General features: G+C 49.6%; 1 long non-coding RNA gene across 2 annotated transcripts; it reads right to left on the bottom strand.

Moving 5' to 3' along the window:
- Positions 1 to 1,019: 1,019 nt before the first annotated feature.
- On the bottom strand, positions 1,020 to 15,777 carry LOC130606302 (uncharacterized). 2 transcript variants are annotated; one of them, XR_008973943.1, is made up of 3 exons: positions 14,837 to 15,777; positions 4,484 to 4,721; positions 1,020 to 1,661 (listed from the first exon to the last, which is right to left on the bottom strand). It is a non-coding gene; the product is annotated as an uncharacterized LOC130606302 (long non-coding RNA). The 2 variants fall into 2 exon arrangements; XR_008973940.1 differs by lacking the exon at positions 4,484 to 4,721.
- Positions 15,778 to 16,825: the final 1,048 nt, after the last annotated feature.

Below are 16,825 nucleotides of genomic sequence, written 5' to 3' on the forward strand. Positions count from 1 at the left end.
CATCTTAAGAACTGTTTTTCCAGAATACTCTCTGGAGGTCAGGAAGGGAAAGAAATCATTTCTGGTACACTCAAATGGATAGAAGGCAATTTCCTACACAACAGGAGCCCATAATCATGCTGAAGTCTTTCAATCCTGATACTTCAGTTGGAAGGAAATCAGAGGCATGCTCTTTAAGCAGTGCCTTCAGCATAACATCCATGTTCACACCAAGCCTGGGTGCTGAAGGTGCCAGTCCACTGGGAGCATTTTGGGGGAGCTACTGAGAAGTAAAAGCTTTTGGTTTCTTTCCAGAACAACTCAGCCTCATCTGAGCATTGCCCCCTGAGCTGCTCTTTCTGTCAGCACACCCAGCCCTGGCACCTGGAAACACGGGAAGATCAAGCCTCTGCAAACAGGGATTTGTTTGGAAAAGGATAATAAAGATATTTCTGGGCTTGGCTCATTCCTCATGACTGCACCAGGGAGTCAGGTTCCCTCTTGCTGCTTCTAGAAGGCAGCGTGGCCTTGCCCACCAGCCTGGTATGTGCTGAGTGTCCTTCGTACACAACTACAGGCAGGCACACGCAGGCACTGCCTCGGGAACACTGCTCCCAGTCAGGGAATGGCTGCTGTGACCACGCTCTGCAAAGGAAATGGCTTCTCTTTTGCCAGCTGCTTTACCCTGGCTCCCACCACTGGGGCTGGTGCAAGCTGGCACTCATCTGGTCCCAGCAAGCCAACCTCCTGCTTACACTGCACATGGGTGCCACAAGGATCAGCCTACACCTGGTGGGTAATTACACAGGGTGCAAGTCTAAGCATCCTTCGGAATTGCCTCTGTGGACACATGTAGCGCGATGTTGTATTGAGCCAAAATGCATTCTTTTCATTACATTAAGCCGAAAAATATCCTTACATTTATTCCTGAGTTAAGAACATTCCCTTTCATCTGGAAAGCACATCTAGATCACCTGCTCTGCAGTCAAGACATAGGAGAAAAAGGGAGAAAATATGGAGTTGCTTTGGACCAGAAGAGCGTTTTCAGTGTATCATTGATGCTATGTAGCATTTGTGGGACACATCTGAGTGTGCCTTAAACACCCCAAGCTTTCAAAATGGTGTATTCTTCCACAGAGTTGCTGGATTTGGGGCCTTTGGCAGATGTCTTATTTAGAAAGCTTCTTTAAACCACGAGGTTTAAAACTGAGTCTTTTGTCCCCAAGTCTGCAAACACCCTGAGGCTGTTGGTTCAGTCAGATACATCCAGCATTCAGTGGTCAATGGCCCTCAGTCATCATTGGTGCTGCTGCTGCTGTCAGAACTGGTGGCACTTTGTGCTCCACCTGCAGCTTCTTCTTGGCTCAAGTCCTCAGTTCCCAGTGAGCCACTGCTCCCTTGTCAATGGTCTTGTCAACTTTGATGCCATTGATGTCTCCCCTGACTCTCCCTCCTCGCACACAGGGCACATCACAGTCAGGTCTGAACTTGTACCAGCCGCAGCTTTGCTCCTGGCAGTGAAGCAAGAAGTTGACATCTCCCTCTGCTTCACAACGAAGCATCCTTCACAACGCTGAGCTGCACAACTCCCTGGGGTGGCTGCACTGTGAGAGGTGCTGGCAGCCAGCTTGGCCCCAGGCATGGCCTGGGAAAGCAGGTGGCTAAAGTGCTGCCCTTCAGCCCTGGGAAATACATGTATTTACAATCATCATTAGAATCATAGAATCCCTGAAATTCCCCTGTTTCAGTTTGAACCCATCACCCCTTGTCCTATCACTACCCTTCCTCGCTGGCATCCAATTCTCAGGCTCTCAAAACTTGCTGGCTTGGCTGCTCCTCCTGGCTCTGTGCTGGACTGGAGCTGCTCACAGCTTGGGAGCTGAAGGACAAGTCTAGGTGGAAATCACCTCCCCCGACAGCCCTGTTTAATGCAAAGTCAATGTCAGTGTGGGCATGACTCTGCTTCTGAGATGCAGTGGAGGTGTTTGACCACAGCCATCAGCTCCTTGCTTGCTCTTTGTTGTGTTTTAATGGCATATCACCAACAGTTGTCTAACCCACCATCCAGAGACCTGACCAGCTTCCCTAGGGCTCTTTCCTTTGTGTTGTCACTGTGAGGGGCCTACAATGGATATCTTCCTCCCATCAGGTCCATACCCCGATCCCAAAACCTTCTGGAGCCACACCAGAGCTGAATCTGGGTTCTCACACATGCACTACCATGTATAGCTCTGCATGGCAAACCCAATCTACTTTAAGGCCACAGTTATGTGTTAATCCTCCTCTGGCCTCTTCCCTATCAAGGCATCATCTAAACTATTCCACAGCCCTGCTGTTGACTTTGATCATTTATTCACAGGCTGGACAGATTCTCTCCGTTATGAATTACAGGGCTCTAATTGGATTGAGAGCCAGGCCTGCACCTTCCCTTGTAATTTAGCTTTAATTAATGCCCATTCATTATTAACTGTTATCAGCCAGGCTTAATATCAGCTGGTTATTACCCAGAGACCAGCACAGATTGTTTTCATCTCCATTATTACCCATTTCAATAATGTCTCCCTCCCCTGTCGACAGATGCACACAGACCGTGTGTGTCAGCATAAAGGATGGCTGTTAAGCAACAACGGGTCTTTCAGAGCTGCCAAAGTCAAAGGGAAGTCTCCCTGTGTCTCTAGGTCAGTGCCCAAGGCAGTGTGAAAAGGAACAATGCCCCTGGATTCCTACAGGAGATAGACACTTCACCTTTTGCTTCTCACTGAGGCACAGAACCTGGCATTGAAAGTGGGAATGCGCTGTTCTGGAGCTATTTTGAAAGAATGGGGGCATTTTCCTGTTCTTTTTCTAGTTTCCATTTTCTCATTTCTGGCTTGAAGGAGAAAAAAAAAAAAGAACAGAAAAAGAAACTTTTCCTTCCTCTTCCCTTTTATCACATTCCCCCCAAAAATAGCAGCAGTAAAAGTACCACAAAGCAAACCCAAGAAAACAGCAATCCAAGTACTCGGGAGAGGGCTTCAGAGCCTGGTTAAAAATAGAGAGCTGAAGGAGAAAGAAGAATGCTTTGCCTCCAACCTGCATCCACTTTCCATCCTGCAGAACCACTCCTGAAAGTCCTCCAGCAAAGCCAGAGGCTTTGAAGCCAATGCAGCCATGCTTCCAGGCTACTCCTGCTCCTCTGACTTCCCCTGCAAGCAGTGTGTTGAAAGCACTTCTGTCACATCCAGGAGATGGATGGAGACCGGGCAGGCACAGGTAGGAGTCAAACTGGAGCATCCACTGAAATCATGTTATGGTGACAAGGGACATCCCAGACACAGGCTGCTGCCTTGTGGCAGACGGAAAGGAGGGAGAAGTTTTGGGTGACGAATCATCTCATCTCCACATTGCCCTGGAACTGTTACCCTGAGCTGAGTGCATCCTCCATCTCTTCCCTGCAAAGACTTCATTTGGTTTAATTACTCTCATTTGGAAGTCAATTCAGATTGGCTTTCCTGAAAATGCCTGCCTAGAGCAGCCCTGGAGGAACCTAAAACCAAATGCAATTGGTTTCAGTTGCATATCAGCTCCCTCAGGCTTGACAGGAACAGGGCAAATGGGTCAACAAAGCACTTAAGAAGATGCTTTCCTAACTTGCTTTTTACTCAGGCATTCAGCACTGTCAACTTCCGAGCCCTCAAGGCTGGAAAGAATCCTACCCAAGGAAGAAACAAGTAGTAGAGGAGGAGCCTGACCTGTTTGTCAGGAGGGTGATGGGTAGAGGAGAGTGTCCCTGCATGTGCACATCTCCAGGCAGTGGGTCCCACAGCTCCTCACCATGGACCAATGCAGCTGGTGACCAGGCAAGGTGGAGCAATGTCTATGGTCACTGCTGTGATTTTCCAAGCTTGTCAGAATCACATGGCAAGAACCAAATATTGGATGCTGCCAGTCCCAAAGGTGTTTTGTTAGCCAGGATGCAGCCTGGCTGATGGCCCAGCATGTCTGCACCCATGGGCCACCAAAGCAAGAGCTGAATGTGGCCGCACCAGTTGATGTGGGGACATGTGGAAGGCTTTACTTCAGCTTTGCTCCGTGGTGGGCAGCATTCAATGGTGCAGGGGCAAGGTTTGGAAAGGAAGAGCACCTTTTCTAGCACTCACTATTCAGAGCAAAAGGCTGATATTACAGTGGGAAGAAGCATCAAGAGCATGTCTCCTCTGCTGCTCCCCCTTCCCCCAGTTCTTTCAGAGCAGGAGCAGTGACTGCCGTGATCTCTGGCTCTCCCATCATCAGGTTTCAGCCACTTCTAAGCCAGACTCCAAAAATCAACTCTGTATGGCCTCATCTGTGACCCAGAAACGAAGAGCAGAGCAGAGTTCACATCACAGATTTCCCTCCTGCCAGCAGCCCTTGTAACCAGCTGATAACCAGAACCAAAGGGCTTGATATGGTGCTGTTCTCCAGCGCCTGGGACTGATACCCTGCCCTGCAGGAAACAGATAGCCAGTGTGGATCCGGGCATCACCTTGGTTTGCTGAAAGCACTCCTGGCTGCTGTGTCCAAGTCCTCTGCTGGCACAAATGGATGTATCCTGACAGCATTCCTGTAAAGCAGGAACTCTGCAGCAGCATTCTGTGGCCTTTCTTTCCCGTTTAGATGAGGGGAAAAGAGCTGTGGTTTGCATTTGCTGACCTTTCCATGCAACAAAGCATATGTGGTCCCTGACCATGATGGTGCTTCTGGTACAACAGCAGGACTGGAGCCTGGGGATGAGCAGAGAATCACATAATGGTTTGTGTTGGAAGGGACCTTGAGCTCATCCAGTTCCAACCCCTGCCATGGGCAGGGACACCTTCCACTAGAGCAGGGTGCTCCAAGCCCCTGTGTCCAACCTGGCCTTGAACACTGCCAGGGATGGGGCAGCCACAGCTTCTCTGGGCACCCTGTGCCAGTGCCTCAGCACCCTTACAGAGAAGAACTTCTTCCTTATATCTAACCTGAACTTCCCCCGTTTCAGTCTGAACTTACCACCCCCTGTCCTATCACTACAGTCATGGATGAAGAGTCCCCCTCTACATCCTTGTAGCCCCCTTCAGACACTGGAAGCTCCTCTGACATCTCCACACAGCTTCTCTTCTCCAGGCTGAACAGCCCCAATGTTCTCACTGACAAGGCAACCGTGGGGAGCTGGAAAGGTGCCTCAGGGCACTACAAAACCTTCTCCCACGCTTCTCCAGGAGCAGCATGCCCAAGGCTGGATTTCTCACATCGCCAGCCTGCACCCAGAAGAGGCACATATGGCATCCAACACTGAGGAAGGGTGGTTGGAAGGTGCCACAGAGCCATCCTGAAGGGAGGCTCCTTGCTGGGTGAGTAGCACTGTCCCAACCCTTGCCAGGACCTGCTGCTCCTGGCACGGTGCCACCTCAGAGAAACCATCCAGCACAGCTCCTGCTCTAATGAATCAGGGGAATCTCTAGCCAGGATTAAAAACAAAGACTGGACCTGCTGGCAAACCCAGGGCATGGGCTGTAATGCTGGTACCCCCCCAGCCTGCTGCAGGAGGAGATACTGATGCTGTACATTCCACAGCGTGGCATCTCTCGGTGCTGGTCCTAGTGCCCCAGGTAAATCCAGCACAAAGTCCTTCAGGCTGGGGAAGAGAAGGGCTGGGGGCATCCTCCTGCAAGGCTGGAATTCATGCTTTTGTTCTCACTCCATTTGCTGTTAATTGCTTCTGGCCACCAGCAGTACCAGTGTAAAGCAGCATCGGCACAAGGCCATGCGGCTGGGAGAAGCTCAGAGCAAGCAAAGGCAGCTTGCAAAACAGGCATTCCTCTGCTAACAGTGGTGTTTCTCATTGCTCCCAGCCCTTCCCAGAGCCTCCCTCAAGTCCAAGGGTCCACAAAGCCGACTGGGTTTGGGATATGGAGACACCAATCTGACCCTGTATCAGAGACAGGGCAAAAAAGGCAAGGACAGCAACAAATGAATAGCAACCCCCAGCTATTCCAACACAAAGGCATGCCATCATGAAGATGTTGCCCTCCAACCTCTCGGATCCTCTTCTCCAAGGCAGGTGGTGTTTTGTATTCCGCTTCCTCCAGCATCCCAATTCCTGCCCTAATGCAGGGAGAGCTCCTGAAATAGCTGCTTCTAGCCACTTTCTTTTGGATGCAAATCATTGGTATTCTGCAAGAAGAGCTCTCACTTGGAGAGCTATCCTGCCAGACCTGTTCCAGCTGATTTCCTCACAGAGCTGAAGCCCTTCCTATAAAAACCTTTGGCTTCAAACCAAGCAATCAGCCAGGATTTGCCTCCTTTCTTTATAATTCCACAACTGTCCCCTCCTCATTTGTTTCCTTTGATTTCTCTCCCTTTCACATCTGCATTACTGCAGAGTACTTACTGAGATTTACGGCTATATCTCATCTGGCATACAGGTAATTCAATACACACTTGCTGGTCCAGTTTGAAAAGCAAACAGCTTCTCTCACCATTCTGCTTTAGGCTCAGCTACTTTAATTGCCTGGGACATACCATGCACAGGGTAAATATTTGGTCCCAGCTCTGAAGCTTTAAGCTCCCTCTTGCTCTCTGCATGCAAATTGGGATCTTGGCAGTGTTAGGGGATGCCCTTTCCCACACTGGAATGAGCGGGTTCACTTCTTCTATGATTCTATGAATTGGGTCATTGGTGAGGAGCAGCAGAGCAGGGGAAGGGCGAGAAGGGGGAGCAGTGTGGCACTGTAGGAGACGCAGGTCACAGAACCAGAAGAGCTGAGTTTGAAAGGACCTCTGGATGCCACGGGTCCAAACCCCTGTTCAAGATCAGTCCAGCCATGGCTGTGTCCAGCTGCTGACTGTCTCGAAGGATGAGCTTGGTTTGTGGGAAGTTGCTTCTTTCCAGGCAGGATTTTCTCAGCTTTTATTTCACTCCATAGAAGCAGGAGAGATTGAGAGCTTATTCAGGAGAAAAGGCAGGATATTAAAGCTAAGACATGCTATGCCTGCAGCCAAGAAGGCAAAAGATGGGAAAAAACTGACTTCTCCAAGATTATGCAGCTCAGTGATTGAATGGGGGAGACAGCCGAGGTTAAACTCATGCCATGGACTGTGTGGCAGCAGCAGTACCAAGAAGATCATTTGTGGGCTTCCACACTGAACAATGAGCAAGGGAAACTAATCTTAGCTACTCCAATGACCCAGCCAAATGGCATGTTGGATTAGCCCTCACCAGGACCATGCTTTGCAGCACGGGAGGTGCTTTCATGATCCGATCACCTACAGTTCTCCTGGTGAAAGGAGCAGGCTTTAACTTACTGCTGTGAGGATGCTTAGAAAGCAGGAGAAGACAGGCACCACTCTGGAGGAGAATGCACACTCTTCTGCACATGGGCCATGCCGAAGGGCTCTTGCTTCACCAAGGTGCAGGTTACCCAGCTCCCCAAAGTGTGGTGATACCTCACAGTGCAAGGAGAGGAGCCTTTCCTCGAGTGCCAGGTCTCCTTGGCAGCTTCTCTGAGAAGCAACAGAACTAAAACTAGTCCCAGAAGGCAAGCTGAGAAACCACCCAAATCTCTAATCCCCAGGCACAAGCCTGGGTATGCCCTGGGATGGGAAATTTATATCCTCTGTCAACAGGAACTACACACAACAAAAGCAAACCCAAGGGAATTGCATTTTGCATCTCACAGCTTTCTCTTGCTGACTGCTGTGCACTAGTTTTTTAAGGTTGGCTGGTTATAAAGTCATGTTCCCAGCTCCACCAGACACTCAGATCCCTGTGCACTCTCCTCCTCCTTTTGTATCTGTTGCAGACCTTATGGTATTTGTAGAACATCTGGCACAGTGAGGTCTCAGTCCTCTTCAGACCCCTGGATAGGAACATACTGTGAAGTTTCTGCTCTGCACCAACTGACCCTGCTCAAACAAGTCCAGAGAAACACCAAAAAGATGCTGCGAGGGCTGGAGACAGGCTGGTTCAGCCTGGAGAAGAGAAGGCTCCTTAAGGGGAGACCTCAGAGCAGCTCCAGTGCCTAAAGGGGCTACAGGAAACCTGGAGAGGGGCTTTGGACAAGGGCCTGTAGGGACAGGACAAGGGGAATGGCTTTAACCTGCCAGAACAGGGGAGACTGAGATGAGCTCTTAGACAGAAGCTCTTCCCTGTGAGGGTGCTGAGGCACTGGCACAGGGTGCCCAGAGAAGCTGTGGCTGCCCCATCCCTGGCAGTGTTGAAGACCAGGTTGGACACAGGGGCTTGGAGCAACCTGCTCTAGTGGAAGGTGTCCCTGCCCATGGCAGGGGTTGGAGCTGGGTGAACTTTAAGGTCCCTTCCAATACAAAACAGGTTGGGATTCTGTGGCTCTGTAACATGCTCAGGCCCTCAGCAGACGCACACAGAGCTAAGAGCAGCAAGAGGAGGATTATTCATCCCAAAAGCTTTCTGAAAGGCCCACAGATGAGGACCAGAGAAAGACAGAGGCCATATACAAACCCCAGCACTCCAGAAGCCTATCTGCAATGCAGTGCAATCAAGGAGTGACTCTGTGGCAGGCTGAACTCTCTTGATGAGCTGATGCAGAGCGCTGCACGGGCAGTTTTCCCTTTAATGGAGGGCACTCCCTTGGAACAAGCACTTGGCACCAGATGAGTGAGGAATGAGATGGCTTTAAGCCTGTAATTTAATTACACTGTGTAGAGCTGCCTAAGAAAAGGACCATTTCCTGAGCAGGCTGCAGTGCTGGTGCCTGGCAGCCTGGACACTCTTGCTGTGTCACACAAAGGCAGAGCAGAGACCTAAGCTCCAGGTCTCTTTCCATGTGGGGGATGTTCCTGCCCTCCTTTCATTTTGCAACCAAGCAAAGATCTTGACCAAGACAAGACAAGGATCTGCTGCAAGAGAGTGCTGTGGTGGTCATGCCTCCCCTGATGATGAAGTGGAGTAGCCCCCATATGCACTCCCATATACACTGCAGGAAAAGCTGGCGTGGGCATCACTTTGGAGCACAGTAATTCCCTCTCCCAACTGTCCTTAGTGCTCAGATGCTCCTTCGTGGCTCAGGGCATGTCTAAGCACAATGACAGGCTGCAGGTGATGGGATGCAACAGCCCTGAGAAGAAGGACTTGGGTGAGGAAAAGCTCCCCATGACCCAGCTTCAGTGTGTGCGCTTCAGCCCAGAACCCCCATGTGCTGGGCTGCACCCCTGGAGCGTGAGCAGCAGGTCAGGGAGGTGGACCTGCTTGAGCAAGTCCAGAGGAGGGCCTTGAAGATGCCCCTTGAAGATGCACCTCTATGGAGACAGGCTGAGAAAGCTGAGAGATTCCTTCTATGATTCTATGAAATGATAGAGCCAAAGGAGCTGTGGATGAGGGACCGGCTTGTAAGGGCAGGGATGCATCAGCGCATCCCTCCAAAAAGGAGAGCAGCGTGGGCGGATTGATGCCTCACCTCTGTCTCAGGGAACACATGCAGGGTAAGCCTGGCCTGAAATGTGAGTGGGATCAGCTCAGCATGAAGATTTGGTCTGAGCCTTTCTGGCTTTCAAGCATGCCTGGGCTATGGCTCCCAGCAGCCCCAAAACTGCCCTGGTGCAAACCAATCCCTGCACAGCAGCAGAAGCCCAGACTAGCCAACAGCAACATCTCATTAACAGCAATTGGCTCCTCACCACATACCTCCCAGGCCCAAGCTTGCACCCACCCCAGTAATTGCTCCGTATTATGTTTTCCGGATGCTCCAAGGTGAAAGGGAGCTTTGTACAGGAGTGCTGGAGGGGTGGAGTCTGGGATGCAGCAAGCTACTCAGGAGTTGTTCCTGCACAAAGTCCTGATGCTGCAAGAAAGGCAGGGCTGCGGCATCCCATTCTGCTCCTCAAAGCCTCAGCAAGAGCTCCCAACCCCAAGGGAGAAGGGGGAGAAAGCAGTTCTGGCATCTCACTAAGTGTCCTGGCCAGTGTCACTGCCTGTACACTGCTGGGGGTGCTTATTCAGGACATACCCCACAGAAATGCCCCCAGGAGATGTTACTTGCCCAGGGATGCCACCAAACAGGGGGAAGGGACTGCTGGTTGCAATCAGTGTAGGTGCAGTGAATCATCCCGCTACCCTGGCAAGGGGTGCATGGGCAACTGGGGTCCAGGTCTCTGACCTGCCACAGCTCTCCTGTGGGAAGATTTATACCCTTCCCAAAGGAGGAGACAAGGGCAGTAGGCAGCCCACCTCATCCTCATGAGTGGAAAACCAACAATCCTGCTTGTACAAGAAACATCCAAAGGTTTCCAAGCTTGTCTGAAAGATTTTGGGGGTGGGGATATTATTACATTTTAGTCCTCAGCAGCATGGCCAACCAGATATCCATGGCCAACCAGATATCCATCTTCCACCTCCACTGTGTCTGACCTCAGGATAAGCAGTGGCTGCATCTGCTCATTCAGGATGACTAAAGCAGATGGTCTGGGGTTTGATCCAGCTTTTCCCAGCCCAGAACTGCACCCACACCATGTTCCTCTTCCAGAGAAAGGGTCTGGGGGTTGATTTTTCCAGCACATCTAACCTCAAATAAAGGGCAGTCACTGCAGTAACACTCGTGAAAATCCACCCTCTTTTATACCAGTACAACATCACTATACAGGCAAGTTCATGTTTTTATCTGGAGCGTGGCCATCCCACCCTGGGAAGTTACACCCCATTGCTTCACAGAGACTCTGGGAAGATGAAACATTACATCAACATCTCATCTGATGGGGTAGAGAGGGACAGAGATAGCCCTCATTTAAGGTGCCCAGCAGCAGTTCTCTGATCAGCAGGTGCAGGGAAATAGGAACCTTGATGTTCAGTGTTCCCCTCATGCTTCAATACCCGGCTTCAGCAGCTGAAAATGCTCTTGAATTGACAATGCTGACACTGGGAAAGAAGCCAAGGAGTGTGGGAAAGTGCCCAGATTCTCCCTCTCCATGTGCAGGAAGAATTTGGGCACTTCATAACCATTACAGTCCTGGGTAAGTTACTTTAGGTTAGAAATGACCAAGCCTTGGAATAAAGGGAAGACAGGAAATAAACCCCTGTATATTTGTCTGTTGACCAAAAAAACATCCATCAAAAGCTCAGCAGGATTGATGGAGCCACTGCCCATAGACAGAAAGCATTAAGGAAAACACCTCGCAATATACACCCTGCTTGAACACCAGCTTGGGCTGATGTGTCTGCCACAGACTCAAACCCTTCAGATCGAGATGGCAGTGGCTGCATTTCACATGACACTTAGGAAGTGAAGCTTGTAACAGCTACCATATATACACATATATGAAACCATAGTCACTTCCTGCAGGCTACTGGAGGGTCAGATAATGGGAAAGGCTTTTGAGCACCAGGTTTTCTCAGCTCCCACCACCACCAGTCACGTCTTACATCTGTCTACAAGACTGGGGAGTGCTGGCCATGGGTGTTGAGTAACCTCCACTTACCACTGGGCTGAACTGGTCCCTCTGGGGAAGTGGTGAGCGGTAGAGAGGACAACGCAGCATTAAAGCATCCTCTCTACATGCACAGGGAGAAAAAGAGTCTGGGGAAATCTGGTCTAGGCAGGGTGCACTCAATGTGGGCAGGTCAGGGCCAGCCTGTTAATAGCCAGCAAGCTCCTACCTGAGAGCTTGCTTTGGAGAAGGAAATCAGGAGGAGCTTATGTCATACTAAGCTAGAAGTGTCTACATGCAGGACTGAAGGCAGAGGCTTGTGACAGGAGGCCAAGTGACTCAGTTGTGGTGGGTGGGGGCAACAAGAGAGAAGGGGATGTGGTTAGGGAACAGGCTATGAGTCACCAAGGAAGCACATATGTTGATAACAGCTGGATAAACTCAAAGCAGAGACATAAGGTCTGCTCAGAAGAACATCCAAGCTATACTGGAAGCCAAAACCTGGAGACAGCAATCCCAAGGGTGAATGCAACAGAGAGTTCTAAGTGCCTGCCACAGCTTTTTCCAGCTTTGCAGCTCATCAAGGGTTGCAGGATGAACATTTATCTTATATGTGACAGCACCTCAGCACCCTCAGAGGGAAGAGCTTCTGCCTTGTCTCCAGTCTGAGCTTCCCCTGTTTCAGTTTGAACCCATCATCCCTTGTTCTGTCACTCCAGTCCCTGATGAAGAGCCCCAGTATCCTTGTAGCACCCTTCAAACACTGGAAACTGCTCTGAGGTCTCCACGCAGCTTCTCTTCTCCAGGCTGAACAGCCCCAATGTTCTCAGCCTGTCTCCATACGGGAGGTGCTCCAGCCCCTGCTCATCCTCATGGCCTCCTCTGGACTTGCTCCAACAGCTCCATGTCCTTCTTATGGACACCAGAACTGCACAGTGCTGCAAGAGCAGGGTGAAGGGGCAGGATCACCACCTGCTGGTCACTCGTCATTTGATGCAGCCCAGGATATGGTTGCATGGGATTGAGACTTCCCATCCTAATCCCTGCTCTCCCACACATGCTGTCTAGTTTGCAGGTCCCCCTGCCCAGGTCTAAAATGTCCCTGAAAACCTCCTTGGGAGCACAGTCAGCTTCAGCTTGCCCGTTCAGTTGGATCTGCCTTCTTTTCATGCTTTCCCAGCAACTATTTAGGAGGCATGTGCTCATTCCTTTGTCCACTTTGAAACCAGAGAGGATTGCTGTTGACTCACAAGAAATGTGTCACAGTCACATGCCTGCTTCTTTGCATCCATCACTGCTGTGGCACTTCCCTTTCGGTGGGGAAATGGGAGAGAAGCAGCGTCAATTTGGCACAGGAAACTCAGCTTTGGTGTGTTCCTGAAACCTCAATTCAGTTTTAAGTCAAAGAGTCTCCATGACTCTGAAGAACAGGCACATAAACACTACATAACAGGGGTGAATTCCTTTCTGTCAAGCCTAATATTTGCCAACATGTGCTGTAAATGCATATTTTATGTCAACAACCCTTGTGGAACAAAGAGATTTATGTGACCACCTTTGAACTGAACACTATCTGGTAAATGCATGCTGCAAAGAACAGGTCCTCCCTCCAACTGCTCAGAAGCAACAGGAACTACAATTCCACTTTGTGAGCTCTCAGTGGGTTAGTTTACCAAGAAAAGCCTTTCTTTACAAATTCATTAGCTAGTGCCTGCCCATAGGGATTATAGAAACACATCAAGGATGCCTTTCCTTGCCAGTATTAACCTTGGTTGCTGCAGGGAGGTATAGGCCCTAAACACAATGAGCTCCGAAAATGTGCCAAAGCGTAAGGCAGTTCAGATGTCTTCTTCCAGGGCAGATCAGCCTCCCGGGAAAGCCAGGATGTGTTCACTATCTTCTGCTAGGTCCAAAGAGCTCATTGCTTTGCTACAGAAAGTCACCTGCACTCAGAGCTTGGCATCAAGAGTGAGCCCTATGCCAGGGCATGTCCTGGCTGGGTTCAGGAAACCCCACAGGGCAGAGGGACCTGTGAAGCTGTAAGTACACCATTCCCAAGCAGGCAGCTTGCTGAGAGTGCACTTCTTAGCCTGTTCCTATCCACTCTCTCCCAAAGGCAAAGACTACTGCTGCTGAGCAGCCCCAAGCCTAAACCTCCTACAGAGAGCAATACAACCAGTGCAGTGATGGTGGGGCATTACACCTCAAAGGTGCTTACTTCTGGCACCCAGAGCATTCACATTAACTTAGATGGGCTAATTACTGCAGTATCACAGTCTCCACAAATCAAGTAGGATCATTTCCTTGCCTAGATAACCTTAATGATGCTCCTGTGCGGCAAGCTGGGAAGGCAGCTAAGAGAGAACTTATAGGTTTAAAGGGCCTGGAAATGGAGCCAGCTAAGATGGTTAGAGGAGATAGAAGTGCATGCAGACAAGTGCACGCATGCAGGCACAAATGTCACACTGGTAAAGTGAAACCATCAGGATGCAATCTTCTCTTTCTTGCCAGGCTACAGTCTGCTTTATGTATTTCTTTACACTAGGACTGTAGTTTTCCTGGGTGGGAATAGCTGTACACAGGTACATCACTTTCATGGCATCAGTGATGTCCTCACTAGGATGAAAAGAGACTGCCGAATTTCCGGCCCATGCCTGCTTCATACCCAGCCCATGTTCTCCAGTCTTATGGCACAGTGTCCTCATGTCCTGACCTTTTCAAAGGGAGCAAACGAGAGGCAAAACTGTAGCCATAAGATACAGGGGGCAGAACTATACCCACACTCAGTGTTGTATTTCCACAAGCCCACTGTTTAGCATCCCACTGTAGGACAGGCTCTCTACTGCCTGCTCCTCTACACCACTTCTGGCACTTTCCCCTTTCTGAGATATAAGGAACATGCTGGACAAGGTCTAATCAAAGCCTCATATGGAGGCAGCAGTATTTCCCTCTCTGCTAAATACATCTCTTAGGCTTGCACTAGCAGCATCCGCCTGTGTCTATAGTCATCCTGCAATTAGTTACTACCCCATTTCCTCTTCATCTGGTAATTCACATGGATGAGAGTGTAGCGAATGGAAGAAGTCTTATTAATAGCTCCAAACACAGCACCTGCATTAGATCTCACACTGCTGCTTCTAACAGTCTCCAAGGTCAGTCCATCCTTCCTGTGGGACATCCACGTCCCCTTCCACCTTGGCAATGCTCTCAACTGTCTCATCTGCAGAAGTGCTCCATACATTCCTCCTATATGTATCCTATTGACTCTTTCCTCCTGTTTCCCATCCACTTGGAAGTTCTAGAGCAGGGCTCAGGTTTGCTCACTTCATTAGAAATAAGAAATCACATATCAGTTAGAGGTGATAAGTTATCTGAGCTTCACCTGTTCAAGCTTGCAGGATCACTTAGACATTCAGCTGCGTTATTCACATGAGCACTCACTCAGAACACTGTCATAGGTTACCTTGACCCAAATCAGTCCTTCCATCTAACGAGTCCTGCTGGCAGGTTAGAGGAGCTGGATACATGTTTTGAACAGGACATCTGTCCATGGCTTAGGTTGTGGAGGTGGTGGAAACACCTCTGTGGACATGGCTGTGTAGGAGTCAGCAACACTTCTAGATTTGGGGAAGAAAATTCTACATTAATGAGCTCTTTGCTTTTAAAAGCCGGGTCTATAAATGGAAAAGAATTAATGGGTCCCATTCCTTTGGCACAGATGCCCAGTGATGCGTGCTTGTGTAAAGAACATCTCTGGCAGAGCCAATGTCACCTAGTCCAAAATAGAACAGGCCCAAAACTCAGCTAAAAATCAAAGCAAATCTGGCTCAGGCTACTGAGGGCAGTGATGAGCAATAACTGTTTGCTCAGGAAAACTGCTTCCAGGAAAACCAGCCCTGTCTTGCAAGGACATGTGTTTCAGGGAGCAAAGAAGCAGGATCTTGACTGCTTGGAAGTCAACACCACTGACTTCCACAGAGCCAGAATTGCTCACCCCAAGCCCTCCAAGACTAATACAGTGGCATCTAATAGAGAAGTATTTAACCGCAGGTATGTAAGAGTAATACATAATGCAGAACATGGCTAAGCTCTTCAGAATTCACACCATCCTCCCACTGACAGCACAGAGCTGTGCCCCCAACCATGTGAGCACACAGGGCTACTGCAGACATCCCTTGGAAAGGGGGAAGGGATAGAAGCATGACTGGGCATTGCAGGACTGGAAGTTTCACACCAGAGCAAGCAAATGCCAGACCCTCTGTGTTCTTGCCAAGAGAGAAATTCCCAGAAGGAAATGGATGCTGTCACACTACTGTCACCTCAACAGCATCTGTATATGTCAAAAGGGTCACTGCTGGGTGCTTCCTCATGCGTTACTGCTCCTCTCTGATCACTCACAGCTCTCAGCAGGAGCTGCTAGCCAGAGTGATGCTAACTCAGCATACTGGAGGCAAAAGTGAGATGATGACCCTTTAAAAATGCATACACCACTGTGCATGAACTCTCTGTGACATACACAACTGCTGAGCTCCATGTGAGGCAATGTAGATGAAGGACCAAGAGCACTTTCTGCCTCACACATCCCACAGACTAACAGCACATGCACATCCTACTGCTGTGACTCAGTTACACTCAGTACTCTGTGAAGGTGCAATAAATTGGTTTGCTTCCAAGCTCTTCCTATCTGTGCCTTGGTGTCAGACAACACTGGAAATAATTTCTGGAGACAGGGAAGGAGTTGCCCTAGGCAAATCTAGGTGCATTAAATGGCTGGTGGAGTCACAAGAGAGTCAGAAGGCAAATGAATTAGAAGTCAAGGTTTGATGCCCTTAGCTTTACAGGAAGTTCCACCAACCTGCACTAAGAAAAGACCATGTCTTCTCAGGAAATGATACAGAAGAGTCAGGATGAAGGGGATAGAATCCCCAAAGTCACTATTCCAGGTGCCTCAGAGACAAAGCAACTTCCTCTGCTTTGTATAAGGGTTTTGAAAGTGAAGCAAAATCATTCAAGCACTAAAGCAATGCCCAGGCAAGGATGTTTTCCTGTACCCCTCAGTGTACTACAGGTAGTAGTAAGATCCAGGAGGGCAATTCCAATAGTGCATTGCCAGCCTTGGCAGCTTTCCCTGGGGCTTGATCCAAAGGGGCCATTTGAGTTCAGGACACAAGAGACTGCAGAGATTCTGTATTACAAAGCAGCCACCTCAGCTGGCATGGACTTCTGTAAGTGTTGAAACACACGCTCCCTCCCTGATCCTTTCCAGTATGGAAGGGAATCTACAGGCTCAGCATCTTTGGCTCCCTGAATGAGGCCGCAAGAGGGGCAGGCATGATGCAGTCTGGCAGCTCCAAACTATGCCTGCTGGGGAGCACAGTCAGTGGCTGTGCTCTCTGGAAGAACCCTCTTCCATTGCCTCTTCAAAAGGATAACCCAACATTCCCTATATATT

The sequence above is a fragment of the Pezoporus wallicus genome, unplaced genomic scaffold (genome assembly GCF_028554395.1).
Source record: "Pezoporus wallicus isolate ANWC-B61680 ecotype Strahan unplaced genomic scaffold, APGP_CSIRO_Pwel_v1 contig_3488, whole genome shotgun sequence".
Classification (NCBI taxonomy): Eukaryota; Metazoa; Chordata; class Aves; order Psittaciformes; family Psittacidae; genus Pezoporus; species Pezoporus wallicus.